At 45.9% G+C, this 14878-nt stretch overlaps 1 long non-coding RNA gene across 2 annotated transcripts in view; it reads left to right on the forward strand.

Annotated features, from left to right (window-relative positions):
• Positions 1-242: 242 nt before the first annotated feature.
• LOC105241027 overlaps positions 243-14878 on the forward strand; it is a 29497-nt gene continuing 14861 nt past the window's right edge. For both annotated transcript variants that reach the window (XR_004625033.1, XR_002144185.2), the window contains exons 1-2: positions 243-364; positions 649-886. This is a non-coding gene — a long non-coding RNA (uncharacterized LOC105241027). The remainder of the gene's footprint in view (positions 365-648; positions 887-14878) is intronic.

The following is a 14878-nucleotide window of genomic DNA, read 5'->3' on the forward strand; positions in this document are numbered from 1 at the left end:
TCCCACGCACCCTTGGCGGAGGGGAAAGCCGCAGAACCTGGGCGGGGAAAGACGGTACCGGCTTGGGCCTGGAGGAACCGGGGAGGTGGGGCGGGACCAGGCTTTGTTAGCGCTTGGCCTTCGCCTGGCAACTTGGATGCTGGCCGCGCTGCCTGGCAACCGCGGCAGAGCGGCCGGGGCGCGACGTCACAGAGCCGCCCTCCCGCCGCGCCCGCCGCGCCTCACCCTGCCCCGCCCCGCCCCACCCCTCTAGGCCTTCCCCCAGAGTCTGGATTGCGGAAGTTCAGAGCCGCAGGGTTGGGAGAATTGAGAACTGCCGGGGGTTTGCTTGTGGTGGGAGGACCAGATGGCCAGGCTGTTCAAGGTTAGGGCTGGGGGCGCTCGGAAACCTGGGGGATTTACAATGGGCTTTGGCGAAGTGGCAGTTTACAGCGGGCTTTGTATTTTAGAGAGCGGAAGTGGAGGGGCTTAGAATGATCTTTTGGCTCGTGGAAAGTGGGCAGGTGAGGAGCCTTTGCGAATAATAGGAGCAAGCACTTGGAGTGCTTTTGTGTGCGTGTGCCAAAATGATTCCTTAAGTGCATGACACATATGAATGCTTACTATCTCCCCATGAGACAAGTACTATTTTCATCTCCGTTTTTACAGGTGAGAAAACGGCACAGAGCGGTCAAATAACTTGCCCAAGATCACAGCAAGTAATGGAGTTAGGATTTGAACCTGCATTGCGTGGTTCCAGATTCCTCGCCCTTAATCTCTATAATGCTAAAACAGGGGACAGAGTTAGTGAGGATATGCACAGAACTCCAGATGCCTGAGGCAACAGGGAAGGAAGGAAGATATTCACGGAGTAGCATGGCACGGAAGTCTCACAGTAACTCTGGAGGTAGGTATCTACCTTCACTTTAGAAGTAAGAAATAGGTTCTGGGCGCTTGGATGGGTGGCTCAGTCCGGTAGGTGTTCTACCCATGGTCTCATCTCAGGTCTTGATCTCGGGGTCGTGCCTTCAAGCCCTGCGTGGGGCTCCTCGCTGGCGTAAAGCCTATTTAAAAAAGGGGGGGATAGAAATAAAAAGGTTCAAAACTTTGAGTAACTTGCCTGTGGTCAGCAGCTGGCAGTAGGGACAAATTTGATTCCAAGTCTTCTGATTTCAAGATTTTTTTTTTCTTTAAGCTCCCAGGGAGGCAAGAAGAGCCCCATCTTTCTCTGCTACAGCTCTTGTCACTTAACACTTATTTTAAAAAGTGCCCCTTGCATCATCAAGTCTTTCAGTACCTTTACACACTAGTGTGCGCTGATCTAAATCATTGAGTTAGTTCATCCAGGGCCTTCAGAGGTTTCTCCAGTTGTGAGATGAACTGTTGTCACTCCTTAAAGCAATTTCAAGCGTCAGTGAGTAAGCGCAGGGGCTGGGTGTTTGGTTTATGTATGCAGAAGGCTTTTCAGAACCTGCTGTCATCCATTTGTAAAGGGCTCAATCTCTTGGCATTTGTCAAAGTTTTGCTGGTCCTTGTTGTATACCTGGAGAGTCCTGGCTGATCTGGGGATGGCCGCTTGCCCATAGGTGATTTGGGGATAAAAGAAGCCTAACCACTGGCCATCACCTGCCTCCCTGGGCCCCCTGTGGAGGGGCCACCAGGCGTTGGCACCTGCCTTAGGGCTAGAGGGGGAGGCTGGAGACTTGAGTGCTGCAGGTATATCTTCCGGGAGAAAAATGGGGTCTGTTCTGTGTACGTAAGAGGGAAGAAGGTGTGCTTGTCTCTTCCTGCTTTCTTGTGGAGGATGCTATACAGAGAGGGATGAATAATAATGATCTTCATGTCGAGGAAGGGGTGTTTCTGGTAAAGAGAGTGGCTAGCTGGAGAGGGAAGATGAGAAATGGACTTTTAGTGTGGTAGGTTAAATGTAAGAGGGGAATTTTGTGATACTGACCAACGTGGTCTGATGTCCATCTGCAGAAGCCAGGTTGAGGGACAGAAGTGAGGTCTTCCTTGATCTATCAGCCAATAAGTACAACAAATTATAGTGAAGAGAATATGACTTTATAGGAAATGATAACCACCGAATTCACGGAAGTTGCTTTCTTCTGAGAGGCAGAGGGTGGGAGAGTGAGGAGCACGTAAATAGACATGATTGGTGGTGGTCCAGCTCTTGGTGTGGTTGGTGGTTTTGTGGGTGTTCACTGTGCTTCAGTTTATATGTTCTCTCTTATGTGTTTCAGCTATTACATAAAATCTAAGTAAACTCATCAAATGGGTCACACTATTTTCTTGCATAATTGAAAATCATACACATATTCATTATTTCATTTTTCCTTCATTCCCATCAGTGTACAGATATGCTCTAATTTCTCCCATCATATTCCCCTGCGACTTTGCCCCACTGCTGTACTCCCCTTTACTGCAAAGCTCATTAAAGGAGTTGTCTGCACTTGCCGCCTCTAATTTCTCTTTCCAGTCTCTCTCGAGTCTACCTGAATCAGGCTTTCATTCTCATCACTCCACCGAGACTATTCTTGTCAAGATCCGAAAATGACATGATCTTAAATCAAAGGTTATCTGTTACCTGTCAGCAACATTTGACCCTGATAATCAGTCTCTGATCCTTGAGACTCTCTTCTTGGTTTCCAGGACATCACACTCTCTTGGTTTTTCTCCTTCCTCACTGCCTCTCCCTTCTCAACTCTTTTGCTAGTTGCCGAGGACTCGATGTTTGTGCCCCCTCTCCCAAATGCATATGTTGAAGCCCTAAACCCCAATGTGATGGTATTTGGCAGTGGGACTTTTGGGAGGTAATTAGGCTTAGGTGAGGTCATGAGGGTGGAGTCCTTATGATGGCCTTAGTGCCCTTTTAGGAAGAGAGACAGACAGAGTTTGCTCTCTCTGACATGTGATGATACAGCAAGAAGGTGGTTCTCTGCAAACCTTGATAAGGGCCCGTCCAGGAACTGCTCTGCTAGCACTTTGATCATGAACTTTCAGCCTCTAGGACTGTGAGACATGAATGTCTGTTGTTTAAGTCCCCCAGCCTGTGGTATTTTGTTACAGAAGACTGAACTCTGACTGTGGTTCTTTCTTCTCTCTGTGATACCTTAATGTCAGAGGGTCCCAGGATTTACCCTTGGACTTCTTCTTTATCCACATACTCCCTTTTTATCTCATCTGGTCTTATGTTTTAGATATTAAATTTATATCTCCAGCCCCAATTCTTTCCCACACTAGAATATCCCACTGTCTACTTGATAGCTCCACCGATGTCCAATAGGCTTCTCCAACTTAACATGTCCCAAACTACACTCCTGATATCCCTTTCCAAACCCTTTCCCTTCCAACTCCTCCTCTGCTCTATTATCATTCATACTAAATTTTTAAATGTTTGTTTTATTAGTTGGTCTGTATTCTCTCACTGGAGTGCTTGGATTTTTGTTTTATTCACTGTGTGTTGCTGGGGCCTAGGAGAGGGCTGCACATGTCATGAGCACCATAAATATTTGTTTGCTGAATAAAATTCTTTTTTTCTTCTCCTTCCACCTTTCTTCCTTCTCCTTCCTGACTTTAAGAGGCCCTCCTGAGAAGTGATACATCAGTGTCCATTCAGCTTTGGTAGCTCAGTAGCTGAGGGGCCAAAGTTATATTGGGCCAAGGAAGGGACAGATCTGGCACCCGGGGTAGGAATCCTGACCAGCCTTCGTGCCATGGCCATCTCAGCTCAGAAAATATGTTCTACCTATCCTGTGTGGCTTATATTATGGTTCATGTTTTCAGATCTTAAAGTTGGCCATCTCACAGGAGGAAATGAGTTGTGGCCCTATCCTACGGGCTGCTAGGGTCACGGGGAAGCTGGGTCTAGGGAGCAGCAAGGGTCACACCATGGTCAGCCTGCCCAGGCCCCTCATACTTGTGGAGCTCAGCTCAGGGTGTGGTTGTCAGTCTCCACAGGGAGCCAGTCCACCCTGTGGACATAGTCTCTCTTCATACGTGCATTAGTTTTCTTTTGCTACATAACAAATTACCACAAACGTAGTAGCTAAAAACAACACAAATTTATGATCTCAGTGTTCCCAGGCAGACCCTCTGCTAAGGGTCTCACAAGGCTAAAATACAAGCGTTGGCTGGGGCTATGGGCTTGTGTGAGGCTCAGGGTCCTTTTTCATGCTCACTGATTGTAGGCAGAACTCAGTTCCTAGTTGTTATAGGACTGAAGTCCCCGTTTTCTTGTTTGCTGTTGGCCAGGAATCACTTTCACCTCTTAGGAGCCTCCCTCTGGTCCCAGCAATGCTGTCCTTTCATGGCAGTTCCCAACATGGCTGTTTGCTTTCTTTCAATTTGTTTTAAAGGCTCAGTGGATCAGGTCAGGCTCACCTAGGACAATATCCTTTTTGAGGAACCCAAAGTCAACTACTTAGGGACCTTAATTACAACCGAAAATTCCCTTTTGCCATGTGATGTTAATCATGGGAGTGATATCGCATGGCATCTGCAGGGCCCACCCACACTCAAAGGGATGAGATTATACAAGGCATGTACACCAGGGTGGGCTGGAACCTTGGGGGCCATCTTAGAATTCTGCCTACCATAAAATGCATCTTTGTGGTAAAACCCAAGAAGGGGGGGGGAACCCAAGAAGGTCCACCATCTTTCTTCAGAGAGGAGGACAGAGACAGATAAGCATGGCTATCCTTCGGGATCTGCATTCTCAGGTCTTCCTGCTACCTCTGTGTGTAACCTTTCTTTTAGGACTCTAGGGGAACAACACTTACTGTAACTGCTGACTTAAGAAGAACAAACTGTTTATCCCACACAAGTGAAAATGTCCACCTAATCAAAGTCTACTTCTTTCAGGATTTGAGCGATTTAAAAAAAAATAGAGGGCTGTTAACAATGTGGGAGCAGGGGTTGGGGGGTGGACAAGGCTCCTCTCTTGTCTTGACACTTGTGGCTTCTGTGGCAGCTTTGATTCTCCTCAGGACTGCTCCCACATTAGAGAGTGGTGATCTCTTGTGGTAGACATAGCCCCTCAGTGGATGGGCTGGTGAGAGGGACAGGCACTGGGCTGCACCACCTTCCCCCACAGAAAACTGCCTAGTTTTCCTGCCTCTGGCACCAGCTATTTCCATCTCACATTATTCTAAATATGCACATCACCCTGTCCCGTGCCAGAAAAAAAAAAGAGAAAACTTCAGTGGTTGGCTTCTCCACCTTCCTCCCTGAGAACTTCTATCCATAGGAGGAGAAAAGCCTGTCTCTCTGTAGATGACTCAAATTCGCACCTCTAGTCCCAGCCTCCCTTCTCAACTCAGTCCCTTGTCTAAACGCCTCAGGCTTCCTTCAAACAAGTTCACAGAAGACATCATCCTTCCCCAAGGCCAGCCTCACACATTCCTAGCTCTGCCAGGAGAGACATTATCCTCCTTGTTATCCAGTCTACAAACTGAAGTCACCCTCCATCAACCCCTCTACCCCTCCTCATGCAGCCTACCTGCTCCCCCTACACAGGGTCTGTGGCATTGGTCCTTTCCTTATCAGTGTCACTGAGCCACACTGGGTCTAAGCCCTTAGCATCTCCTGTCTGCACTGTGTTTCAACAGTTTTCTACATTCTTGGGTCTCTTTCCTTTCCTCTTCCGGTGATTCTCAACTGGGGGCAATTTTGTGCCCCGCAGAAGACATTTGTCAATGTCTGAAGATACCTTCAGTTACCACACCCGGGCATGGCCGCTGGCATCTCATGGGTGGAGGCCAGGGACGCTGCTAAACATGCCACAGTGAGTGCCCAGAGCAGTCCCCAGACGAAGACTCATCCAGCTCAAACCGTCAGTAGCGCTGAGACTGAGAAACCCTGCTTCGCGTCTATTCCTCCAAGTTTCCTGAATGTTATAGCCTGGCTCTTCTTAAGAAAATGCACTTTGTATACATTACTTCCTGGCAGAAAAAAATATATATTTCCCATTACCTTTATCTATATATACCTGCCTTCCTCTGCCTCAGATGCCCTCTCCCTTCATTTCTATGCCAAGAAATCTCCCTTTTCTCTTAAAGCTTGTAGCACAGTGTCCAGCTTGTATGCTGGGTTCGTCCATTTGTCCCTCTGGATCCACTCTCTGCTTATCTGTGTCCCAGAACTGTGTCTCCTGGCTCCCTTGCCCTCTAGTTCCTGGGTAGGTTCTGCCTGTGGGAGGTATCAGCATGTGACCACAGGTTGGGTCTTTACTTCTCAATCCCAGCCTGAGCTTCCAGTCCCTCTACAGCCTCAGTTCGCATTGAACATCCCCTCTTCCATTGCACCAACTCTTGTGGAGCTCCAGAGACACCGTCCTTGCCTTGTGCCTTCAGGCCAAAGGTGGCAATGTCTTCCCACTGTTGCTGGTCCCCACGTTCACCACTGTGATGGGGTGGCTTAAGTCTGCCCACACCTAGTCAGTATTTCCTTACTTACACTCTCTCTAGTTAAACCTTGTGAGTGTGCCATCTGCTTCCTGCTGGATCCTCAGTGCCTTGGCAGTTGCTTGAGGATTCACCCTTCCCTTGGTGCCCACATGGAACTTATAGTCGGACTGCTCTATGTCACTCAGGGTGTACGCCCGATACTGCTGTGATCCATTGACGTCTGGGATTTCCTGTGTTTCCCAAACACATCGCAAGCTCCTGTGGGTGGAGGCTATTTTCATATATCATGTACAGCGTCTTGGCAAAGAGCCGTGCTCAATGAACATTTGCCAAGGAAAGTCATGATAGTATTGAAAAAATCACCTGATTTCATAAACAAAGTGCTCTGAACTTAGATTACTTACTTTCATACCAGAGGTATTTGGGGTGGTTTGATTCAACTTTTACACGATGTCCTAAAGCCAATGGATGCATGGGCTGTGAGACGTGAGACTGGCTGCTCAGCTGCTCTGTGTGCTCACTTCCTGGTTCCTGGTGGCATTCTGTGTGTTCGTGGCTACTGAGTAAGGCACTCGGAGTGAAATTGGGGGTTTCTGTACTGGCTTCCTCCCTTGAAACCAAGACTCCCTCCCTTCAGAACTCTCTCCCTCCAGAACTCAGCTATTCTATTGCTGGTCTGCAGGGACCAAATGTTCTACTTGCTGCCGGAGTCCAAGACTTGGTGCTGCGTTGTGCCCAAACGTGTGCTTCATAAACGCCGTTTTGTCCCACAATTCACCTCGAGTTTTTATTTAAATATTTAATGAGGCAAAAATTGGTGTAAGTGCCTCCATAGGGACTCTTGGGAAAGTACAGGGATGTAATCAAATGGTTTTGCAAATTGTACTTATTTATTTATAACTCTAATTTGAAAAGAAGGACCAGAGTTATTAAAGAGGATATTCGCATTTCACAGACACCTTATCCTAAGGAATGAGGGGTAATCATTCTTAAGAAGAGGGGGAAATGCCTAGTCATTTCTTAGAGTTATTGCTTCGTATCCTTCCTGTGTTGTAATGGTTGTTTGTGTAGGCAATTAAAAAAGTTATTTCTCCTGCTGTCTGCTAAATATGCCTTCATCTGCCTTAATCTGCTGTAGGGTCTCAGTCTGACCTAAAAATCCACACCCAAGTTCTGTGTTTTGTTTTTGTTTTTGTATCAGAAAGATGAAGAAGATGAATAGGAGCGGTAGGCATTCTGGTCCACAGTCCACCTTGATTTCATGGAAGGGCTTGGGAAATATGAGGCTGGTATGGGCTGAGCAGGGCTACATTGTGATTTTCATGGGCCTTAGGCACTTTTGCCTTCATGGGCAAATATGAAAGCTTATATTTTACAACTGTGTTGACAGAATGACAAGTACATTATCTATTAAAACATTTTTGTGGCCCTCTAAAAGTATTGTGGTCCCTAGGCACTGTGTCTCTTATGCCTAATGAGAGCTCTATAAATGGACCATGGGAAAAGAAGGTAGCTTGACTCCCTTTTTTTCAAGCTCTAAAAATACCTGGATTCCAGTCTGTTCTCAATAGTGGCTAAATTGGGAGATTTTGACCACAAATAAGGTGAATGAATGACCTTCCTTTGACAGGCTTGGGGTCTTTGGAGGGGTGGGGAACGGTGGATCATGATGCTCGGACGCCTCCCAGATGCGGGCTCCTTCTCTCTTCATCTGGTCCAAAGGTGACATCACCTTCTGTAGAGGTTCTGTATGGTGTTACAGTCTCTACTGTGGGAGGGTCCAGGGTTACTCTTCCATTTCATGGATAGGGAGCCTAAGGCATCATAAGATGAGCTTGGGTGGCCTCTTCACTGCAGCTGATTCAGATTCTAATGCCTTGCTGCTTTCTTGGCAGCAGAAAGAGGAAACACTTGAAATAATTTTTTCTGACTATAAAAGTCATACTGGTTTATTATGAAATTTAGAAAATAAAAGAAATTGAGAGAAGATTAAAAAAAAAACCAAACTCTTTTAATCCTACCTTCTAGAACCAACCACTCCCCACTGCCCCATGAAGTTGTATAAATCGGTAAACCAAACCCCAGTGGGACAGGACGACTCAAGTTCCCAGGAGCCAACCCAGCAGTGCTTGTCATTTGCTCTCAATCCTGCCTGATGTCATCCTCCACTGTAAAATGCCTAGATTTTACTCCCCCCCACCCCGAACCCCCCAAGGCTTATAGATTACAATGTTAACTAAAGGAGGTAGATTACAAAATTTACATACAATATGACCTCAGTGATCTAGAACCATGCATAAAAAATTGAGGAAGTCAGTAGATAATTATGTCCAGAGTGATACTAGCTCCACGGAAGCTCCTGTATCCGGGAGGGACAGCTTTCTGGGGGGATGGTAGCTTTCCAGCACCGCATAAAACCTCCCTCACGGGCAATTTCCTGTGTGTGGGAAATTTCCTCTGTAATTTCCAGGCAGCTTCCTATGAATAACATTGTTGCCGTTTCTACCCCTAGAAGAGTGCACGAGGGACGGCAACGCCTCCATGCATAAGCCCCAGACCTTCGGAAGTAGCTGTCCTCCCTCGTCTTTGCCCTGCACCCACCCATGAAGCAGCGTTTTCAGCAGGCTCCTATTTGTATTCCAAGGCGGGCGATGGGTTTTCCTGGGCATCCTCTTGGGAACATGATTCTATTCTCTACATAAAAGCAAGGATACAATTAAAGCTACGCATCAGAGAGCAATCAAGGGAGCTAACAACTCTGCATTACTGCGAAGAGGATGCCACTGAACGAGGACAGTTTCTGCGGCAGCTTCTGCTGCCGCAAATGCAAGAGAGCAGCTCCTGGGCCTCTGCAGACCCTCAGAAGCAAAGACCCTCCCAGCAGGCAGGAACCCGGCTCATCCCAGACAGATGGGAATCTGCAGACAAAATATATTGTCTTCCTCAGTAGCCTGGTCCAACGTCTTATAAGGTTGCCCTTAGTTCTAACCAAAACCCTGCCCGCTGAGCTTTCATCCCAGTCTCTGTTCTCCTTGATGGAGACAGGGAAGATTGGCTCGTGTATCCCCATCTGATAATCTTCTAAAGCTTGGTGGTGGATTTCCTCTGAAGTGTCTCCATCAAGCCCAGAATATTAGAATATCATGTTAAGAAACTAAGTTGAAATGGCACATCTGATGATTTTGTTAAAAACTTTTGTTTGAGCACCTATTACATGTCAAGCAGGCAAGAACTAGGCAGGGAGCCACAGACTGAAGCAGGGATCATCAGCACGTGTTGCCTCATCCTCTTCAGGCTTTTCAATTGAGCTTTGAAGGCCGATAGTCTTGGGTGGAATCCACTTACTCCTTCTAGGGCAAGCTGTGCTCAGCTACCTGAGTCTCAGTTTTGTTACCGCACGTGGGGACGAAAATCGTATTTCAGAGGTTGTAGAATAAATGAGATAATGTGAGCAAAGCACAGCTCCGAATAGTGGAAGACACCCTGTAAATGTTGCTGCTCCTTTCAGGTTTTATAATGACAGAGACATTGGGTGTCATAAGAGGACACATTTTGCTTTAAAAATGTGAAATTTTATATATACTGTTGACTTTGTGGATCAGCTATAATTCTGTATTGGCTTGCCACAAACTCAGTTATGACCTGGCCTTAATATGCCAACATTCATTCACCCAAAGAATATTTCTTAAATGTCTTTTATGATATAGTCAATGTATGTTAGGGGAATAACGCCCACCTTTAATATGAGCTTGGTCTAGACATAATCAGGAAGGGAAATCTGCCAGGAAGAAAATCCTGTATGGAAGGAATTTCCAGGACAGTGGAAGATGGGCTCAGAGAAGCACAGCTGCCATCAGAGACATTTGTCAAATGCTGGCAGAAAAACTCCTCACCAAGGCCTGACTGCAGGATAATCCTGGGAGCCTGGACTTGTCTCTTATTCTTGAATTGTATTTATTCTGGGAACCAAGCAGAGTGCTGTGTCAATCTGCTAAGAGGGAGGCAGAGTTATAAATAGGCTATGTGCTGGAAATAGGAAATAAGATGAAAGATGGCATTTGGGGCTTTCACGGCTCGTCCCCCCACCTTAGGCGGAGGGAGAAAAGCCATCCAGTTTGGTGGGGGCAAGAAATTCAGGAGCCATCGTTCCAAGAGAAGTGGAAGGGAGAGAAGAAGTGGGAAGTATGACGGTGGTGAAATGTGGAGCTGTGGGAAGGACTGAGTGAGATGCCAGTGGAGGGGTAGGAAGGTAAGCCGGCCCCCCAGGCAGATAAGATGACATCAAAGAGAAAAACTCAGTTCTAGGACAAAGAGTGAAGAGTCTACCCAGCTGGACAGAAACCTGAAATAGCAAGATAGTAATCACACCTGGGAGAGGGATCAGGTACGAGAAGAACTAAAAAGCTTAAGGCATAAAAATGGAATTAGGTGGCAAGGCAAATAGGACTGTGGCCAAGAAGACCAGGCCTGATCAGCAGCATTCCCAGGTAGCTCCCTTTACCCTCTTCCCCAGCACTCATGTTGGATATCTGCAAAGGCATTAGTGAGTGCATAATCAGGGTGGGGAAAGGGTGTTCTAGCTGTGGTTGAGAGGCTGTAAGTGGAAAGAAGTCTTGAAATTGGAGGCAATTCTAGTCCCAGCGTTGCCATCAACTAGACATATGACCTCAAACTATTTACCTGAACTCTGTGAGCTGGGTTTGAATATAGAGTCTGCTGTGAACTGTCTGTTGGAGCTTGAATGATTTTCTTCCCTTATCTAGACTTCCTTTTCTTTTTCCATACAGTGATATATGTAGACTGGGTCTTAAATCTCCTGCCAGGTGTAAAATTTGACACCTTAATACTTGGATGAATGCTTAGGGTGGGAGAGAATAGTAACCCCTAATTTAATCTGTTCTACAATAGGGAACAGCTCTCCTAGAGAACATCCGGTTTAGATGCTGGATGAATGGATTGCCCCAAGTCCTGTTCTAGCCAGAGTATGCTCCCTTTCAGTATTACAGAGTCATGCTTTTTACCCGCTATCTATCGCACAGGTGCCAAGTTTGGCTCTGTGCCATTTGCGGCAGTGTTAGGCCATACAGGAGAGTTTTTAGCAACTACCCACTCAAGATAAGGTAGGAAGGAGGCCTAGAGATAACATGAAATGGAGGGTCCTCAAAGAGGCATTGAGGGAAATAATAGAAAAGCACTGTGCCAAGAAGATGAGCTATACCTAGTTATCTTGCAAATAGAAGGTAGGGGACTGTAACTATGGTTCTGCTTCATTTCCCCAAGTGATCTCTTGCTGAGACTGAAACGAGGATTTGGGGAAGTCATAGGTCAGAGTACACCCAACTACATTAATGTTCAGAAGTGTACTATGAAGGGGTTTTGCCCAAACTCATTAATCAAGAACAGCCCTATGGTATATGTAGGAACTTGCCTCCTTTTACCTTACAATTACACGATCAATTCACTTCAGGCCATGATGTGTCCTCCGGTTGGTCCATGTGCTTTACTAAGGTTTCATCAGCCCTGTAAAGATTCTCTAAGTTACCTATAGAGATTCTCTCGCTTCTACTCTGCCCTCCTGCCCATGTCATCCCTTCACTCCCCAAAGGAGCTAGTATATAAAACTGAATCCCCATTAGAGAGATAAGGTTGAATCTTATCTGCCTTTTTTACCTTGTCTGGTAGGAGAACTCTCAAATGATTCAAACCCTACACATTTTCAACAATAGCTATGGATCTGGGTACTGGATCACTCAGTCACCGCTTGGGGGTGGGGAGCATAAGCTTTGGATGTTGGCCTAGGAGTCCTGGAGACTCATTATTATATTAAGGATTGTAAAATGTACCCCCCCCCCATATATGGATGAATGTGAGTCTTGGTCAGAAACCATCCTTGTGGGAAACTATTACCAGAAGGCAGAGCGTCCCCTCTGCTGCAGGTGTTTGGTCATAGTGACAAAGTGTGGTGCTGTGGTTGACTTACTGACTGCCATTACCTCTTAGGGGGCAAGCCTTCATCAGGATGAATTGGTGGCAGGGTCAGACTGAATATTGCTTAGGAGTAGTGCTTTGTTTGAGTTAGGGCCTTCCTCCACCGCCTGCTTTCCTAGACAAGCAGTGGCAGTATCTCCTGGGAGCTTGTCTGAAGAGCAGAGGCTCAGGCCCTGTGCCAGGGCTACTGGATCAAAATTGCAGTGACAAGATTCCCATGTGATTTGTATGCCCATGAAAGTTTAAGAAGCCCTGGGTTAAGGCGCTCCTTCAAAAAGCATATAAATGTGTCTTCTAGAGGGTTACTATAGGCCATCATTTCATGTAATGAGGATAGCTTAATCAGATTACTTCTCACTTATTCTTTAGCTAAAATAAGCCAGGGTGGGAATTTTGTTGGAAAGAAAAGGAAAAATTTCCAAACTCCCAGTCTCTGACCCTTACTGTAACCTCAGCTCTCACCACAGAGATCTGGCACATAGTAGGACTCAAGAGATTTTTTGTTATTTGGCTGAACAACTGATTCACAACAAGAAAGAGTATGTGGTTTTGTGGGTTTGCTCTTTGCCACATGTAAAGGTGTGGTAGGCAGAATAATGGACCACAAAATGTCCATGTCCTAATCCCTGGAACCTATGAATCTGTTACCCTCTGTGGCAAAGGGGAATTAATCAGCTGATTTTCAGATAGGAAGATTATCCTGGATTATCCAGGTAAGCCCGATGTAATTACAGTGGTTCTGAAAAGTGGACGAGGGAGGCAGAAGAGGAAGTTAAGAGTCAGGGAAGGAATGTGAGAAGAACTAGACTTGCCTTTGCTGGCTTTGAAGCCAGAGGAAGGGAGCCCTGAGTCAAGGAATCATCTCTAGAAGCAGGAAAAGGCAAGGAAGCAGATTCTCCCATAGAGCCTCCAGAAAGCCCTTCCCACACTTTGCTCTTTGCCCAGTGACACCTGTGTTGGACTTCCTACCAACACAGAACTATCTGACACTGAAGTTACACTGTTTAAACCACTAAATTTGTGGTACGTTGTTGCAACATCAATAGGAAAGTAATATACTACACCAGTGGTATAGCTAGTTTGTTCATTTTGAATATGGAAACAAACACAGAAACAGCATGTGTGTATGTGTGTACCTGTGTGTGTGTGTGTCCATGTGTGTATGTGTATGTGTGTACTGATCATCTGTCTATATCTAAACTTTGTCTTCTTTATATCCTTTGGAATTCAGGAACAGATGCTTGCATTAATCCCTTTCTCAGTTCACAGAATATCATCATCTATCCATGGAAGGACTCTGGTTTTTTTGTTTTTTTTTTGTTTTTTTGTTTTTAGAAAAATACGTTATTTTCTTGTTTTTCCCTTCATCCACTATTCCCAATCCCACTGCCCTCCTCCCATAGGCATCCATTCAAATTTATTTAATATAGTCTTTCCAATCCATCTGACAGATGTTTATTTAGCTATATGAGCACCCTTACAAAAATACACAAGGCTGTTTTATGTGGGTGTGTAATATATAAATGGAATCATGCTATAAATCTCATTCTGTTTTTACTTTTTCCTCTCAACTCTGTTCTTGAGATCAATCCAGACTGCCATGTGGAAATCCAGTTCATTATCCTGGTGTATTCATATACCACATTTTACTTGTACATTCCTTAGAGATGGATACTTAGGTTACTCTGACAGCGTGGCAGTGAACTTCCTTAAATACATCTCTTTGTGTTCCTAGGAGAACTTCCCCAGATGTATACCCAAGGGTCAGCTTGCTGGATTTTAAGGTCCTTGATTGCCCTTCAAAATGGCTATACCAGCAGTGAATGAGAACCTTGTTTCCCCACCTCCTTGCCAACGCTTGGTAATATCTAGCCCCCAAGGCAAATTTAGCTGTGGGCAACAACTGGCTGTGAAAGGAAGTATGGATGACTTAGTGGAGATGATGCTGTGAATGCACAATGGGCAGGGATAAATTAGAAAATAATTTTTGGAAGAAGAGAGTATTATAAGAAGTGACAGTTGCGGTCAGGAAGGGGAAAGCCTTTCAGGCAGGGAGGATGTGTGCAGGGCTCACAGGGGCTCAGACTGATCACCAGTGAGTGGTCCTTAAGGGCAGAGGAGACCTCCCTTCTTCTGACCGCAGCTAGTTGGCCCTTGGTCCACCCTGCAGCCTCCTACTCACCCTCCCACCCAACGAAAGAGGTCTTCTCTGAACTTCCCTGAGGACATGAGGGCTCTCAGCTTCCAACTCCCTCTCTTCTTTAACTCTCTCTTTGCCCAGTTCTAAATTTATACAGTTTGACAAAATGTATACAATTGATGAGTTGACAGACGCATACCCCTGGGAAATCACCAACACAGTCAACACATAGAACATTTCCATCATCCCCAAAACATTCCTTGTCCATGTTTGCAGTCCACTTTTCTCTCTGACCTAATAGCCCCACAGATCCACTGATCTGCTTTTTGTTCCTATAGGGAAGTGCATTTTCCAGAATTCTGTA

This window comes from Ailuropoda melanoleuca, chromosome 1, assembly GCF_002007445.2.
Source record: "Ailuropoda melanoleuca isolate Jingjing chromosome 1, ASM200744v2, whole genome shotgun sequence".
Lineage (NCBI taxonomy): Eukaryota > Metazoa > Chordata > Mammalia > Carnivora > Ursidae > Ailuropoda > Ailuropoda melanoleuca.